Source organism: Humulus lupulus, chromosome 1 (genome assembly GCF_963169125.1).
Source record: "Humulus lupulus chromosome 1, drHumLupu1.1, whole genome shotgun sequence".
In the NCBI taxonomy this organism is placed as follows: domain Eukaryota; kingdom Viridiplantae; phylum Streptophyta; class Magnoliopsida; order Rosales; family Cannabaceae; genus Humulus; species Humulus lupulus.
Genome location: NC_084793.1, coordinates 266,734,672 through 266,750,865, shown reverse-complemented (window position 1 = coordinate 266,750,865; position 16,194 = coordinate 266,734,672). Strand labels below are relative to the sequence as shown.

The following is a 16,194-nucleotide window of genomic DNA, read 5'->3' as shown; positions in this document are numbered from 1 at the left end:
ATCAGGTTGGAATCGAAGAAGATGAAGAAGGTTGGTTCAAGGGAGTTTTGGCTGGAGGTAGCGCTATAGCGCCCACCCTAGGGCGCTACAGCGCTCCTCAGGAGGCAGATGGGCAAGTTGGGGGTTCTGAGTATAGCGCTGGGGTACTAGGGGTTCAGTGCTGTAGCGCTGCCCTGTTCCTTCATAGTCCTGTTTTGAGTGTTTTTAAGGGTTTTTGACTTGGGGTTTCAATCCTTAAGGACCGGGATCGAATCTACTCACCGTGTGGGCATGTTTCGAGGTCCCGAAAGTGGTGCTTAGGTTAAGGCCCTATTATTGTGGATTCTCATTAATGGAGGTTCTAATTGGTTGTGATTAGGTAACCACTAAGGAACTAAAAGATCGATCGTTCTCAGGGGTCGTCCTTATTATACTTCTCGCTCGAACCTGAGGTAAGAAAACTGCACCCTGTGTATATATGACATGTGTATTTGCTATAGAGGCATGTTGATTGAAAATGTGGACATGGATTGCATATTAAATGCTAGTGAATGTTGATTACTTGTATATGGTAGTCAAGGACACTGACCTAAGAGTCAGAAACGGCATGAGCGTCCTGAACGCAGGGCCGAATGAAGATTGGATCTAATCGATATCAGCGTTGAATGGCTCTAAGGCATTAACACTGGACCAACCCTAAGGTCGATGAACTTATAAGCGCTTGGCTAGTCTAGGACTAGTTATTCAGAGCCAGGGCATATGGCCCTGGTGACTGTTTGTCACATGGCTAGGGAACGTTGTTCCAGGGTTATGACTCTAAGGTCACGAGGAAGGTTATGTTGGTGACTATTCGCCATACACCTATCCTGTTCAAACTTATGAAAGGTTCACTTATCAGTTAAGCCCAAGTGACTCTATCCTCACATGGCTAGAGGGGGCTGTACCCACTTTTGTGACTTTTGCGACTGTCACCTATCTGTTTTGGACTGATAGTCGTGGATGATTATTACAATCATTGTTGATATTATATCATGTTGTATTATGTTTTCTTGCTTGGCCTTGGCTCATGGGTGCTATGTGGTGCAGGTAAAGGGAAAGAAAAGCTCACCCAACCTTGAGTGGAGAGCTTAGGTGGTGATGTGTACATATGCGGCCGCTTGACCACCACGACCAAGTAGTTCTCAGAGGAACTAGAGGGTTTACCCTATTTTTGCCGCTTAGGTCGGCGGGATTGTAAATTTGAAACAGTAATGACCATTTTGTACTAAGAACAACTTGTAAATGTTTTGATTAGCTCTGTAGAGCAATTTATAATATAAACTATCCTTCCCTTTTATTGATTTTCCACCTTAACCTGTTAATCGCATTTAGAGCACGTTTTTAACCAAAGGACTCGGGTAGCAGGTCAAATTTCCGGTTCACCGATCACCATAACTATTCTGGGGTAACCAGGGCGTTACAAACATCCATATCAAACCCCTTTTCTTCAATCATTGTTTTCTACTTCACTACTGCATTTTGATAGCGTTTAAATGTCTCATCGAAAATAAATTTATTGGCATCAAATTGAACCTCGGATGAGGAAGCACCTTTTGTATTATTTTTAAATCTCTTTGGTGTCATTCTTCACTTCAAAACTCAGTAACAAACTTCCTTTAACAACCATAATCAAGCACTAAGAGAACAATTCAAGATATTCCAAAAATATCAATTCAAGCTCCTCTAACTACACCAACCAAATATCAACTAAGCAATTAAATGCTTCCTCTTAAAAAATATTCAATCAATTCCCCTTAAAACTCTATCACACTTCTCTTAGAACTTTTATCAAACACTTAGTAGGCATGATCTAATCCAAGAGTTAAAAATATGGGTTTAGTAATCCAATCTCCCAAAAATTTAGATTATCACTAATACAACAATATAAACACTCAATCCCAGCCAATGATCACAATGGGTAACCAATTCATCCACCAAAAATCATAAAATCCAAAATGCCCCCATTCTCGTTCTTCAATGTTCAAAACCCACAAATGAAACAATGAAGAGAAACTACTTGATTGTCACCTTGAAACTACTTGGAGAACCTTAATTGTCAAATTTGAAATTATGGGGTTTTAAGTTTTGAAAGAGGAAATGTTGTAGAATATTGGGATTTTGGTGTGAATAGGTGAAAAATGATAGAAAATGAAGATTGAGAGTTGGAATTGTGATGGTTTTGGGGAAAAAATTGAGTGAAAATAGGTTTGAAGTGATGAAATTTGTTGAAAATGGGAGAGTATTTTTTGTTTGGGAGGTTTTGTTTTTGTGGGAAATGGGAAAAAAAAAGACTTGGGGTTATTTTAAAAAAAATTGGCCGAAATCGCTCAGTGGTTGTGGCTCGGGGTTATTGGTGGCCGCGTCCACTACTCTTTATTTCCAGGCTGCAGCCATAGGCCTTTTTGCCAATAATTTTTTTTCATGATTTTCACGGTTCTAAAATAAATAAAAACATTAAAACTAGGTTCAAAAAGAAAAAATTACATGGAAAAAAAATAAACAGAAATGTCTTAAAAATAAAAATAAAGTACATATACTTTGGCTAAGTTTAACGTCGCTAGCTCGACATAAAACTTTTCATACTTCTTCAACATATTCCGGATCGAAGAGGTAAATCATGATAGCTTGTTCCTCTTCGAAAGACTCATAATAAGGCTTCAATCGCTGACCATTAACCTTGAGTATTTTTCCCATTGATGGACTTGTAATTTATACTGCTCCATGAGAATAATGGTGTACCACTATGAATGGTTCATCCCATCGGGGTTTACCCTAACCTGAAAAGAGTTTAAGACGAAAATGATACAATTATACTTCCTGTCCCGCATAAAATGTTTTTCGTATTATTCTATTTCGATTATGAAAGGCCTTGGTCCTTTCTTTTTAAATCTTAGAGCTCTCATAAGTTTCATTACGAATTTCCTCCAGCTCTTGTAAATGCAACAATCTTTGTTGGCCTACATTATCTCCATGTTACACTTTTTCACAGCCCACAACGACGCTAAAAATTTGACGGGTGTCGTATGCCATATAAAATTTAAATATATTTTATCAATCACTTATAACAGCTACTTCAGTATAGTGGTGAATAAGGGTCAAACCCACGAGGACTATGATCAAACTATTATTCAAAATAATAACTAAACAAAAATTAGATAGGGGATTTAATTTTAAAAACTGGAAATATAAAATAAAATAATGATTAGAGATTATATAAATACAGATAAAAAGATATTAAAGAAATAGTCAAGAATTACTCACCACCTTTGACAATCAATCTATCAACAATGACAATTAATAATCCCTATTCCCCATTAAACTATTAACCCCGCAGATAACACTTAATCAATCAATTATTCCAGTTTTCCTATTTAATTAATTAAAGCTAAGCACCCTTATTTATTCCTTTTTACCCAACAATAAACCCATTAAGCATTCGATCTATTTAATCTAGTAAAATCATTACACTTTATAAAAACAAGTTAATCAAGGCAACAAATTCATTAAGCATGCAATTCATTTAACCTAGGTTCTATTTTTCATCACAATGAAGATACCCGTCACAATACCCTAATTGCAATTTATCACTCTACTTAGAATCCTAAACTATTCGGTGAATAACAATCCTAAGATGATAGTTGAACAATGCAAAACTATAATTAGCGGTCGTCTAAACAAGATTTTACAAGATCCATGACATTCAAGTAGAAAAATAGAAGCAATTTAATATAAAGGGACTAAAAGGAAAATAATTCATCAATGCATTCAAGATCTCTTGTCTAGGGTTTTGAAATAACCCTCAACTATAAAGAAAACTACTCCATAATCACATTCATATTCACAAACATAAATATTCAATGAAAATAAAAGAGTTTTTGAGAAGAAAGAAAAACTAGATTGGAGAATGTATATGATGATATCTTTTCTCCTCATGTGCTTCTCTAGCCTTTAAAATTTGCAATCCAAAGTTGTATTCAAATTAACCCCAATCCCTTTTATAGCCAATTCAAAATTACATTTAAAAATTTAAGAAAAATACTATCACAGGCCGCAACCACTGATTCCTGGTGGCCGTGGCTACAGGACGTTTTGGGCCAACTACGCCCAGCAGCCGCGGCCAGGAGATTATGGTGGCCACTACTCTCTGACTCCCAGGCTGCGGCCAATGAATCTTGGTGGTCGCGACCACAGCCCAAAATCAGCTCGCGTTCATTTTCTTTGTAATCTTCAACTTTAAACGCGAACCTCGGGTTTAGGGACTTCTAAAACACTTCAAACTCGTCCCAAACTTCATTTTCTCGAGTCCTATCATTGCACATCCATTCCTAACCACAAGAATACATCAAATTCATCAATAATACCTTATAAAAAAATTTATGGCTTAAAAATCAAAGACTTGTAAAACAAAGCTAAGAATACCTAAAAACACTTAAAATTAACATTATCTAAATGTGAAAGGATAACAAATATAATATCCAAAATGTCCTTATCAAATTCCCCACACTTAGACTTCGCTAGTCCCTTAGCAAAACAACAAATAAAAACAAAAAAGAATAAACAAATAAAAACTTAAGTAATGGTTTTGTCGAAAGTGTTAGTTGTCTTAAACAAGCAAATACATCATAGGAAAAATTTGAATTCCACATTCCTCAGAATTTCAAATCAATGACTTGTCACCACTTAAACTCGATCTATTTATGATTATGCAAAATTAAACCTACCAAACGACAAACATTCGAATCAATTTATACATGCCACAATATGTTTTAAAGTCTCATATATAATAATATTTTCATGAAAAACATCTACTCCATAGACATTAACCAATTGTTCTCCAGTAATGTAAACACACATAATCAAGAATTAAAAGGTCCTTAAAAACTTGTAATGTACGGCTAAGATTGAAGGTAGATGAAAAAAGAATATTTAAGCTTAAATCACACCATAGCCTATATATATTTTCTATTCTCTAGATCTTCCCGTACACTTCAAGAATACATAATCTCTCCCTTTCCTTCTTTTCACATTGATCTCACTATTTCCCCTACACGTCTACTTTTGAAAAACTTTTTTTTTCTTTCTATTTTTCAATATTTCTCTATGAATTTTTTCTCTCTCTATTTTTTTCTTTTCAATTCAACTCATCGGGAGAGATAGTAGAACATATACTTTCACATGATAATCCAACAAACTAATACAACTTCCCCTTCTTACAATCCATAACCCACCCTACAAAATCAAACAATCATATAAAGCTATGGTGTAATGGGTCACAAAAATTATAAAAATTTTAAGTTGCAAAAAGTTTAGATATTGGCTTATAAAAGAAAAAGGTTAGTCATTATGACTCAAAAATTGGAAACTAGGATATTCATTTTCATAGGTAAGCTTGAAAGGCTCAAATGATCCAAAGAACACGCCTTAATCATTTTCCTAATAATGTTTACTTAGGATTCTGCCTCAAACAATTAATCATTGGTTTCTAGAGTGGTCAAGACTATGTACAAGTAATAAACAACATATCCTAGTTTCTTGAGTGGTCAAGACTATGATTCGAATGTTTGTGTGTTTGGTAAGTTTGATTGTGTATAATCATAAGAGATCAAGTTTAAGTGATAACTGACATTGAGTTGAAATTATGAGGAATGTGGAATTCAAATTTTTCCTATGACTTACTTTTTTGATCAATTTTTGAGACAACTAGCGCGTTCGAAAAAACCATTTTTTATGTGTTTAGTTTTTATTTTGTTTGCTCGAGGGCAAGCAAATGTCAAGTGTGGGGGAATTTGATAAGTATCGAATTTTTATATTTTTAATTTATTATTCTTATATGATTATGCAGTTGATTATTTGTTCATATTTGTTTAATAATTTTATTTGGTGTTTTTAGGACTTCCAAAAAATTTGGGTGAAAAATAAATAATTTGGGATGGTTTTACAAGCAATGGTTAAGCTCAAAATTACAAGTCTGAAACTTCACACTTGGTTTTAATAATTTTTTTAATACTATTTTTGAAATATTTCTAGAAATACAAGTTTTATATCTTTTTCTTAGCTTTCCATATATTTTTGAATCGTCCAATTCTAAGGTATATCGAGGAAGTTATGGTTAAAATACTGTCAGCGGCTGCAGTTGAAGAAAACAAAAAAAAACCAAAAAAATTGCTACGGACGTGGCCAGAAATGTTCTAGGCCACGGCTGAAACCCGATTTTCTACAAAATACATGTTCTAGTGGCCGCGGCTGCTAAGAAACACTGGCTGCGGCCGTCAAACAATTTTTTCCTTAATTTTTGAATTTTAAATGTATTTTTTAAAGAGCTATTAAAGGGGTTAGGGCTAACTTTTATAATAACTTTGGATTGCGAATTTTAGAGGCTAGAGCAACAGAAGAAGGAGAAAAATACATCATCATCTATATTCTTTAATCTATAGTTTTTCTTTCTTCTCAAAACTCATTTATTGTCATTGAATATTGATGTTTGTGAATAAGAATTGGATTATGGAGTAGTTTTCTTTGTAGGAGAGGGTTATTTCAAAACCCTAGACATAAGATCTTGAATGTTATCGTAAATTTTATTTATTCTATTCCTTTGTATTAAGTTGTTTATATTTTTCTATTTGAATGCTATGAATATTGTGAGATCTTGTTAGGTGGCCAACTATTTAGGGTTTTACATTATTCTACTATCATCTTAGGATTGATATTCGCCTAATAGTTTAGGATTCTAAGTAGAGTGATAAATTACAATTAGGATATTGTGACAAGAATCTTGATTGTGATGAAAAATAGAACCTAGGTCAAATGAATTGCATGCTTAATGAATTTGTTGCCTAGATTAACCTATTTCCATAGAGTGTAATGCTTTTACTAGGTTAAATAGATTGGATGTTTAATAGGTTTATTGCTTGGTAAAAATGATTGATTAAGAGTGCTTAGCTTTAATTAATTATAATAGGAAAACTGAGATAATTGGTTGCTTAAGTGTTATCTGCGGGGTTAATAGTTTAATTGAGAATATGGAATATTATTTGTCATTATTGGTAGATTGATTGTCGAAGGTGGAGAGTAATTCTTGACTATTTCTTTAATATTATTTTATCCCTAGTTATTTAATCATTAGTCATCATTTTATTTTATGTTTTCTGTTTTTAAAACTAAACCTCCTATCTAATTTTTGTTTAGTTCTTAGTTTGAATAATAATTTGATCGTAGTCCTCGTGGGTCGTGGGTTCAACCCTTATTAACCGCTATGCTTAAGTAGCTGGTATAAGTGATTGATCAAATAAATATCTAAATTTGGTACGACATACGACACGTATCAAGGACATGGTTTATTAGCTCGATTTTGTTGCTTAGGCTGGCTAATTCTGTAATTTTTTTGTACATGTATTTTGATTTAAAACTTTTGGGATCCCTTGTAGATATTTAAACCTTTTTAATGAAAAGTTTAACTTTATTGACCAAAATTTTAATACCAAAACTAATGTTTAAGCTGACTTACACTCTTACGTCAAAATGGCCCGCTTAATGAGTTCAACACTATTTTAACACACGGTGTAACGACCCTAGATTATTAGGACGTTGCAGGCTTGCTGGGCTGATCACATCTCTATGAGCTTTACTAGATCAATGTTGACACTTGTGAGGTTACTTCTTGTCTGGGGTCTTCGGGAGATGGTTCTGTTGACGAACCTTCGAGCATGTTTTCTGGTCGTGATGAAACGATACTTCAACATATCGAGTTCTAGGACCTGTGGAGGAGTAAGCGATACCACCCACTGAGACCACGTTGTTGCATGAAGAAAACACGGACAACATAGGTCCTTGCCTAGAATGCTCAAGCCGTAGCCCAAGGACGATTTTTGATTTTGAATTGTATTTTTTAATGCAGTTATAGGGGGCTATAAAAATGAATTTAGGGGAAATTCCAAAATAACTTTTTATTGTATTTTTTAGAGACTTAAATCAGATAGAACTCGAGAGAGAAGATTTGATGATCTTCTATATCAACATTCTAGTTTTTCTTCTTCTTCTTCTTAAACTCTATTATTTTGAATTATGTTTTAGATTATGGAGAAGTTTCTTTCTAGGTCAAGGGTTATTTTAAAACCCTAGACATGAATTATTGATTTTAATGATGATTATTTTTCTTCTTATTCCTTAATATTAAATTGCTTATATTCTTCTATGCTTAATTTTATGATTAATGTTTTAATCTTATGTAGATGGCCAATGAATATGGTTTTGCTATAGTCTATTACCATCTTAAGGTTTTTATTCACCTAATAGTTTAGAACTCTAGATTTGTGTGATAATTTACAATTAAGGGAAATGTCAAATTTGTCTTTAATTGTCATGAAGTATCTAACTTAGGTTAAATGAATCACAAACTTGTTGGGTTTGTTGCTTAGAATAACTCATCTCCAACAAACTAATGTATTTGCTTCCTCATTAGGCTGTTTATTAAAAAGAATTTGTTAAGAACTCTTCGCTTTAGTAAGGTACATTAGGGAGACTTGTGATAATGAATGGTTATGTGTTATCTGCGGGGTTAATAATTTAATTTAGAATAGAGAATAATAGTAATCATTGTTAATCTTGAATGATTATTGAAGGTGAAGAATAATTCTTAAACTGTTTCTTAAAATTGTTATTATCAGTGCAATTGCCTCTTTCATAATTTTATGTTATTTTAAATTTTCTTAATTGAATAGTAGTCCTTGTAGGTTCAATCTTTATTTACTGCTATACTAAATTAGTTAGAAAAATTAAGTAATAAAATATAGTTAAATTTGGTACAACATACAACACGCACCAATTTTTTTATCTAGGCTGAGTTGGGGCCTGGAATGTCTAGGCCGCGACCTGGAGTTGTTGCCTTATTCTCTTCAATTTCCTAGACCACTGACGGTATTTTAACTATAACTTTCTCAATATAACTCGGACTTAGAAGATTAGAAATGCTATGGAAATATAAGAAAAAGATCCATAACTTTTTTTGAAAAATTCCCAAAATATGGCTGAAACAATGTAAAAATTGAGCGTGGAGTTTCAGACTTGTAATGCCGAGTTTAACCATCGTATGTAGAACATTTTAAATTCATTATTTTTTTCACTCATGATGTCTTGGAACTCCTAAAAACACAAAATAAACTAATTAAACATAAATAAAATAATCAAGTGCATAATCATAGAAGAATAATAAATTAATAATAAGCAAATTCGACACTTATCAATTTGTCAAAAAAAATAAAATACAATTTTAATATAATATATAAATGATTTAATATCGCCTTACTAGGATAATTTGGTCACATTGAATTTTTTTTATACAAAATTTTAGTACAGGTTACCATTATACTGATTGTGTCATTTCAAGTACCATATATGTAACGCCCCACTAATTAGGATCCATTACCATGTGTAATTAAATTAGTGCGGGACTCGCTAAACAAGTCATTTGGACTAAAACATTTGATTAAGCCACTAAGGGTTCATGTATTAAAAGTCTTGGTCAACGAATAGACATTTCCATTAAAAGAAAAAAAAAACTTTAGTCTTTACATGGGATCCCAAAACACAAGTTTAAAAATTTGTTTACAGTTCAGGGATTACAAAATAAGCCGACCTAAGCGGAAAAACAAGGTCCAACCCTAGTTTCCCTGCGATACCTCGGCCGTGGCGATCGAGAAGATTGCATATGTACACATCACCCCTAACTCTCTCTAACTCATTGCTGGTCAAGCTTCTCCTTACCTTTACCTGCACCACGAAGCACCCGTGAGCCAAATGACTCGGCAAGAAAACATACTAACAGATTCAGATAGTCAACATAATATAACAGCATGCTTGACAGTAATAACTGAAACCAAGCACACACACACTGTACCAGTAACTGACAATAGGGTCACACAAGTGCATGTCGCACTCCCATTCTGCGCTCAGCGCGCATAATGCCGATCACAACTGATAAGCCGAGTCTTGCAAACCCTCGACTCATAAGTCTACCCTTGTGAACCCTCTACTTATAAGTCAAGCCTTGTAAACCCTCGACTTATAAGACGGGCATTGTAATCCCTCAACTTATAAGTCGACCTGGTAAATGCTCGACTTATAAGCCGACCTTGTAAATCCTTGACTTATAAGCTGACCTTGTAAATCCTCGACTTATAAGCCGAGCTTGTAAATTCTCAACTTATAAACCGGGTCTTGTAATTCCTCGACTCATGAGCCAGGCTTGTAAATCCTCGACTTATAAGTCAAGCCTTTTAATTCCTTGACTTATAAACCAAGCTTGTAAATCCTCGACTTATAAGCCGGGCCTTGTAATTCCTCGACTTATAAACGGGGCCTTGTAATTCCTCGACTTATAAGTCGTGCCTCATGAACCCCGTGACTCATAAGTCGAGCCTTGTAAACCCCTTGACTTATAAGTCGAGCCATTTTTGAATCAAATATACCCTTGACTAGCAGGCCGAGCTTTTGGTTAGGTGCAATAAACAGACTCCTGACTTATAAGCCGAGCCTCCCAGTCGGGAACATACATACATATAATACCATTATCATACACAGATACAACACATTACAATGTACTTACACAGGTATACACATGCATGATTTGCATAATTATAATCATGCTCATTAGTTGGACCCGGGCCCTAATCATGTTTACATTTAATAGTTCGGCCAAGCCCCAATTATATTACATTTAACAGTTGGGCCAAGCCCCAATCATATTACATTTAACAGTTGGGCCAAGCCCTAATCATAATACATTCGACAGTTGGGCTGAGCCCTAATCATAATACATTTAATAGATGGGCCGATACATTTGATAGTTGGACCAAGCTCTAATCATAATATATTCAACAACGGGGCCAAGCCCTAATCACATATCTCACGCATTGGGTGCAATTTTCTTACCTCGATCCTCGTGTAAATAATGAAATGACCCCTAGCGCAAATTCTGACCCGAGCCTGGCGGAAACCTTAGTTACAACACACACACATATATATATATATGTTCATTAGGATTGAACCCCAGACCCCAAGTTCCAAACCAAACTCTAACTCTTAAAACCATGGTTCTCAACTAATGGGGCGCTAGAAATGTCCCCCGAGCCCTTAATAGCATTTTATCATTTCGGGGCCCCGGGCGCGGTCGCGCCCACAGAAATATTGGGACTTCTGGGCCATTGGTGCTGTCGCGTCTACCCTTGGTGTGGTCGCGCCCCTCAAATCGAGCCCCCAGATTTGAACCCAATTTCCCCATCCAGCGTGGTCGCGCCTACCCTTGTCGCAATCGCGCCCATAGAAATATTGGGACTTCTGGCCATTTGTGCGGTCTCTTCTACCCTTGGTGCGGTCGCGCCCCTCAACTCGAGCCCCAAGATTGGAACCCAATTTCCCCCTTTCTGGTACACCAGCACAGTCATGCTGGGTCACCAGACCTCAAAAATCTGCCCAGAACAAAAGTGTTCTATCCCCAAATCGCAACTCTGCGATTTCCAGCCAATTCCAAATCTCAAATTTGACCCATCCAAGTGTTTCTAACATAATTCCAGCCGCAGAAACTATATATTAAGCCTAGGCAACAAAACCTACCAATCAAACCATCACAAACACCACATACAACTCAACTAGGAAATCAAAACCATAGAAACTCAAGAACACCACTTTAATCTCAAAACAGAGGAATCTCACCTTAGAATTTTGAATTTTTGAAGTGGTGATGACCTTAGAAGTTGTAGCCCAAAACCACAGTTGCAATTCCTCAAGAAATGGCTCCAAATCTCTAAAATTCTAGCTTGATTAATCCTTGGAGTGCCTTGTGTTCTTCAATGAGACATTTTCAAAATTCCCTAGAAAAGCTTGAACATGAATGAGCTAAGCTCAGCTGCTGGCTTAGTCAAGTGACTCATGTGGTCAAATGACCACTATGCCCCTTGCCCTTTGCCCCTTTTTACCTTAAAAGTTACCCTCAAGAGCAATTTAGTCATTTGGCATAATTCCTGCCAACCTCATATTATTTCATACAATCCCAAATAATCTATCAAACCAATGTTCATCAATTAAGTCCCTTTACTCTATAATTCCTCGTAATTTGCCAAATTGCCAAAATATGCCTAAGCTCTCCCCAAGTCGGGTATTTTACCCAGTTGTGACTTTTTCGCTAACTAGCTCCCTCGGATCGCCTCGTGCCGAGTAACTCAAATGTATCCACATAATAATGTGGTCGCGATCATATATCACACATAATTACAATTATACCCGGAACGAGTCAAAATTACAAAAATGCTCTTCTAATAAGAAACGGGCCCACATGCATACTTAATACACTTAAACATGCAAGCATAATCATATCATAATACAATTCACATAATAACATGCTCATAATACCTCAGCATATAATTAATTCAATTATTGCCTCCCGACTCCCTAATCCAAGCACTAAGCCATATTAAAGAAATTTGGGCGTTACAATATAAATATTAGGAAAAATACCAGTTTGACCCCTATGTTTTGCCCGAATACTCGATCGGCACCTGTGTTTTGTTAATTGACAAATCATACCATCTGTTTTGCAAAATGGATCAAAATAGTACCCTGAACCTGATTTTGGTCAAAATATTTTTCAATATGACCAAACTACCCTCAAGTTTTTTCATTAATAAATTAAAGTATATATAATAAATCATTATTAAATTAAAATTTTTTAAAATAAAGAAGACCAAAATTAAATAAATTAAAACTTTATTAAACAATAAAAAAAATACAAAATTGAATCTAAAACTTAAAATCTGGATTGCATCTAACCATAATTAATCCTAAACTTGATAAAAAAACAAAACAAAACAAAAGTTAAACAAAATTAAGTCTATCTTAAATCAAAATTTAAAAAACAAACTCAGATTTCTTCTTCTTCATCACCTATCAAACCAAAGCCCAAACCCAGATTTCCCCAAACCGGTTGCTTCTATTCTTGCTCACATTCTCCATAGACTTCCACAATAGCCTAGATCGAAGCCCACTACCCATCGTCCTTCGACCTTTAGTCATTGTTTCATTTGCGTATCAGAGACATTATTGCTCCCCATTTTTCCAGATCAGACCTAGAGTTAGGGTTTCTACTTTCCACCAATTCATCAACAAATCATCCATATCACAAGTGTCCCCTTCCACTATATACCTGCATAAAAATTAAGTTTCAATGCATATTCAAATTAGGATTCCAACAACATCAGATGCAAAAACTCATTAAAATAAAAAACTAAACCAGGAAATATTTTTCACAAATCAAAATGGAATTCATGGCCACAGTACAGCTTAGCCCTTGTTTTGCCTCTATTATCTGAAACCAAAATCAAAGCAAAACAAGAATGACATTCCCAGAAGAGGGATGTTAATGCTTCATCTTTGGCCGTCCAAACATTGCCTAACCGGCTCCAATTTGACAGTACCAGTAAGATATTCGGGTCTGAGATCATTTAAAAAACAATAGCTCAGATTGAAGCCCTATACCCTTCATCCTTCGACCTTTATTAGTCGTTGTAATCGCCCATAGCCCATAACCCATCATCGTTCAACCTGCCCATAACCTACCATCGCTAATCGCCACAACCATCACATCCAAAGGTCGGAGAGCAGAGAAAGCACTATCACATCATCGTTGATCTATTGTCGTGGAGGAAATGCATGGTGGAAGAGACGAAAGGGCATGACCTGCAATGGAGGAGCTGCTAGGGCCGACTAGATGCAGGAGAGAAGAAAGAGTGGAATGAGAGAGAAATAGGAGAAAGAAAAATATATTTATGTAATTTAATTTAATTTTTGTATTTTAATTTATGTTTAGATTTAATTTTAATTTTCTTTGTTATAATTATTTTAAAGTTTTAATTAATTTAAATATGATTTTCTATTATTTTTAATTTTTTTATTTATTAACGATTTATTTTATATAATTTAATTCATTAATAAAAAAATATAAGAATATTTTGGTCATATTAAAAATATTTTGACCATTAAATTTAAGGTATCATGTCATTTAACAAAACATATAGTAACCGATCGAATACATATAAGCACTTATCTATGCACTACAATGGCTTTTAGAATTGCATTTGCCTGTCCATTTCGCTGAGACTGATTCCCGTATGGTATTGCAGGGTTTGAAGCACGAGCATCCTAATTATTCAGAGTTTCATTCCCTTTTGTCTAATATCAATTCTTTTGTATCCAATTTTACTGAAGCAATAGTCTCTCTGTGTATAACTTTTTAGACATTTACTAAATTTATTCTCACGGTCAGAGCCGACCTTAGGCATAGGTGGGCTAGGCCCATGCCTAGGGCCTCTATTCTAAAAATGTCTCATATTTTAAAATTAATTTACAAAAATACCACTTTTATAGTATATTGAAAAATACTGTAATCGTTTTGAAAAAAAAAAAGGCCCCAAATTTTCATGTTGCCTAAAGTTCATTTCTTCCAAAAGTTCACGGTGGATATGCACTTGGTTGGAGACTATTCTACTCCACTAATATCTCTTATGTATTTTGACTCTTAAATTAATATATGGTAGCATTTTCTCTCAATTTAAAAAAAAAAAAGATAATATTAATTTATTTTTTCTAAAAAGTTATAATATATTACTTATATGTATTTTTTTTAGGAGATGATAGAGAAAAAAAGAAAAGATTGTTCATAATTCGGTTAAATAAGAAAGTCACCACGACCATCTGTATACATGGATCATTAATTTTAGAAGCTGACAAAAATAAAATTATTTGTTAAACTAGTTGGTGCAATTTCCTTATAATAATAAGACAAAAATAAAATTATATGTAATATATCCTTGCTGTCGCTAAGCTCTATAGATATATAATAATTAACCAGGAATATTTATGATAAAATAATCGATGTGATTCCCTCTTTTTCTTGGAGTAGAATCAATAGAATAGAGGTTTGCTTAGTTTTATAAATATATTTATTTAAATATGTATTTATTTTTATTATATATATTTTTAATTATCATATAAATTTTAAATAAATAAAAAATATAATAAAAATAAATAAAAAATGTTTAATATAATGTATGACATAAATGCATTAAAAATATTATTATAAAACATTGTCTATAATTTTAATAAAAACTGCTAGTTTACTTTTTTTAATATATATATATATATATAGTAGAATGAGATATAATTCTATCGTACATATAAATATTTATATGAATAATATGTACATATATAACATATAAACACAATATTAACATATATATATTTACATGGTTATATGACATATATATAAATTACAATAATATTTAAAAAAAATTAATAATAGAATAAAATAAGAATAGAAAAAGTCATATTGTAGAGTAATATACATATATCAACTATTTTTAGTTTCTAATGTATCTCGCAATGTCCTTTGGTGAATTTGATGATGAATAAAAAGAACTCCAATCACTTGATAAAAAATAAACTATCACACAAATTTATAAGATAAAAAAAAAATATGAATGGTTTATTATTTTTAAATACTTATGATTTAATTATTTAAATTATCATAAAATATCTTAAAAATGTTTTATTTTAGTTATTTTATTTTTGTTAAGTTTATGTTTGTTCTAATTTTTGAATTTGATAGTGACAACAAGAGATTATATATTTTATGTTTAATATAATATTAATATTATACGTGAATTTTAACTTTATGTTTGTTGCTATTTTTTATTTTATTTTATTTTTGAAAAGAAGTTTGTTGCTAGTTGATAGTAGATTATATTATATTATATGTTTAATAAGATATTATTCTAATAGGGAAGTTAAAGCTTAATTAAATTTTATTTAAGTTATATAACTTACATTAATATTAATATTAAAACATGTATATATATACAACACTAAAATTATATATAATAATTAATATATTTAGCGTTGTTGTTAAGTTTGCTATTATTTGGATTTCATTATGTATATTAATTGTATTAATATGGTATTAATAGTATATATATTATACATGGATTTTAATTGAATTTAAATTTGCTGCTAGTTTTTTTTTAAAGAAGTTTGTTGTTAGTTGATAGTAGATTATATTATATGTTTAATATGATATTATTTTAATATGTGACGTTTAATTAAATTTTATTTAAGTTATAAAATGTATGATTT

The 16,194-nt window shown here is 33.0% G+C and overlaps 1 long non-coding RNA gene across 1 annotated transcript; it reads right to left on the bottom strand.

Moving 5' to 3' along the window:
* Positions 1-12,757: 12,757 nt before the first annotated feature.
* LOC133806376 (uncharacterized) lies at positions 12,758-13,959 on the bottom strand. Its single transcript, XR_009879033.1, has 2 exons — positions 13,543-13,959; positions 12,758-13,210 (listed from the first exon to the last, which is right to left on the bottom strand). It is a non-coding gene; the product is annotated as an uncharacterized LOC133806376 (long non-coding RNA).
* Between the last annotated feature and the right edge of the window lie 2,235 nt (positions 13,960-16,194).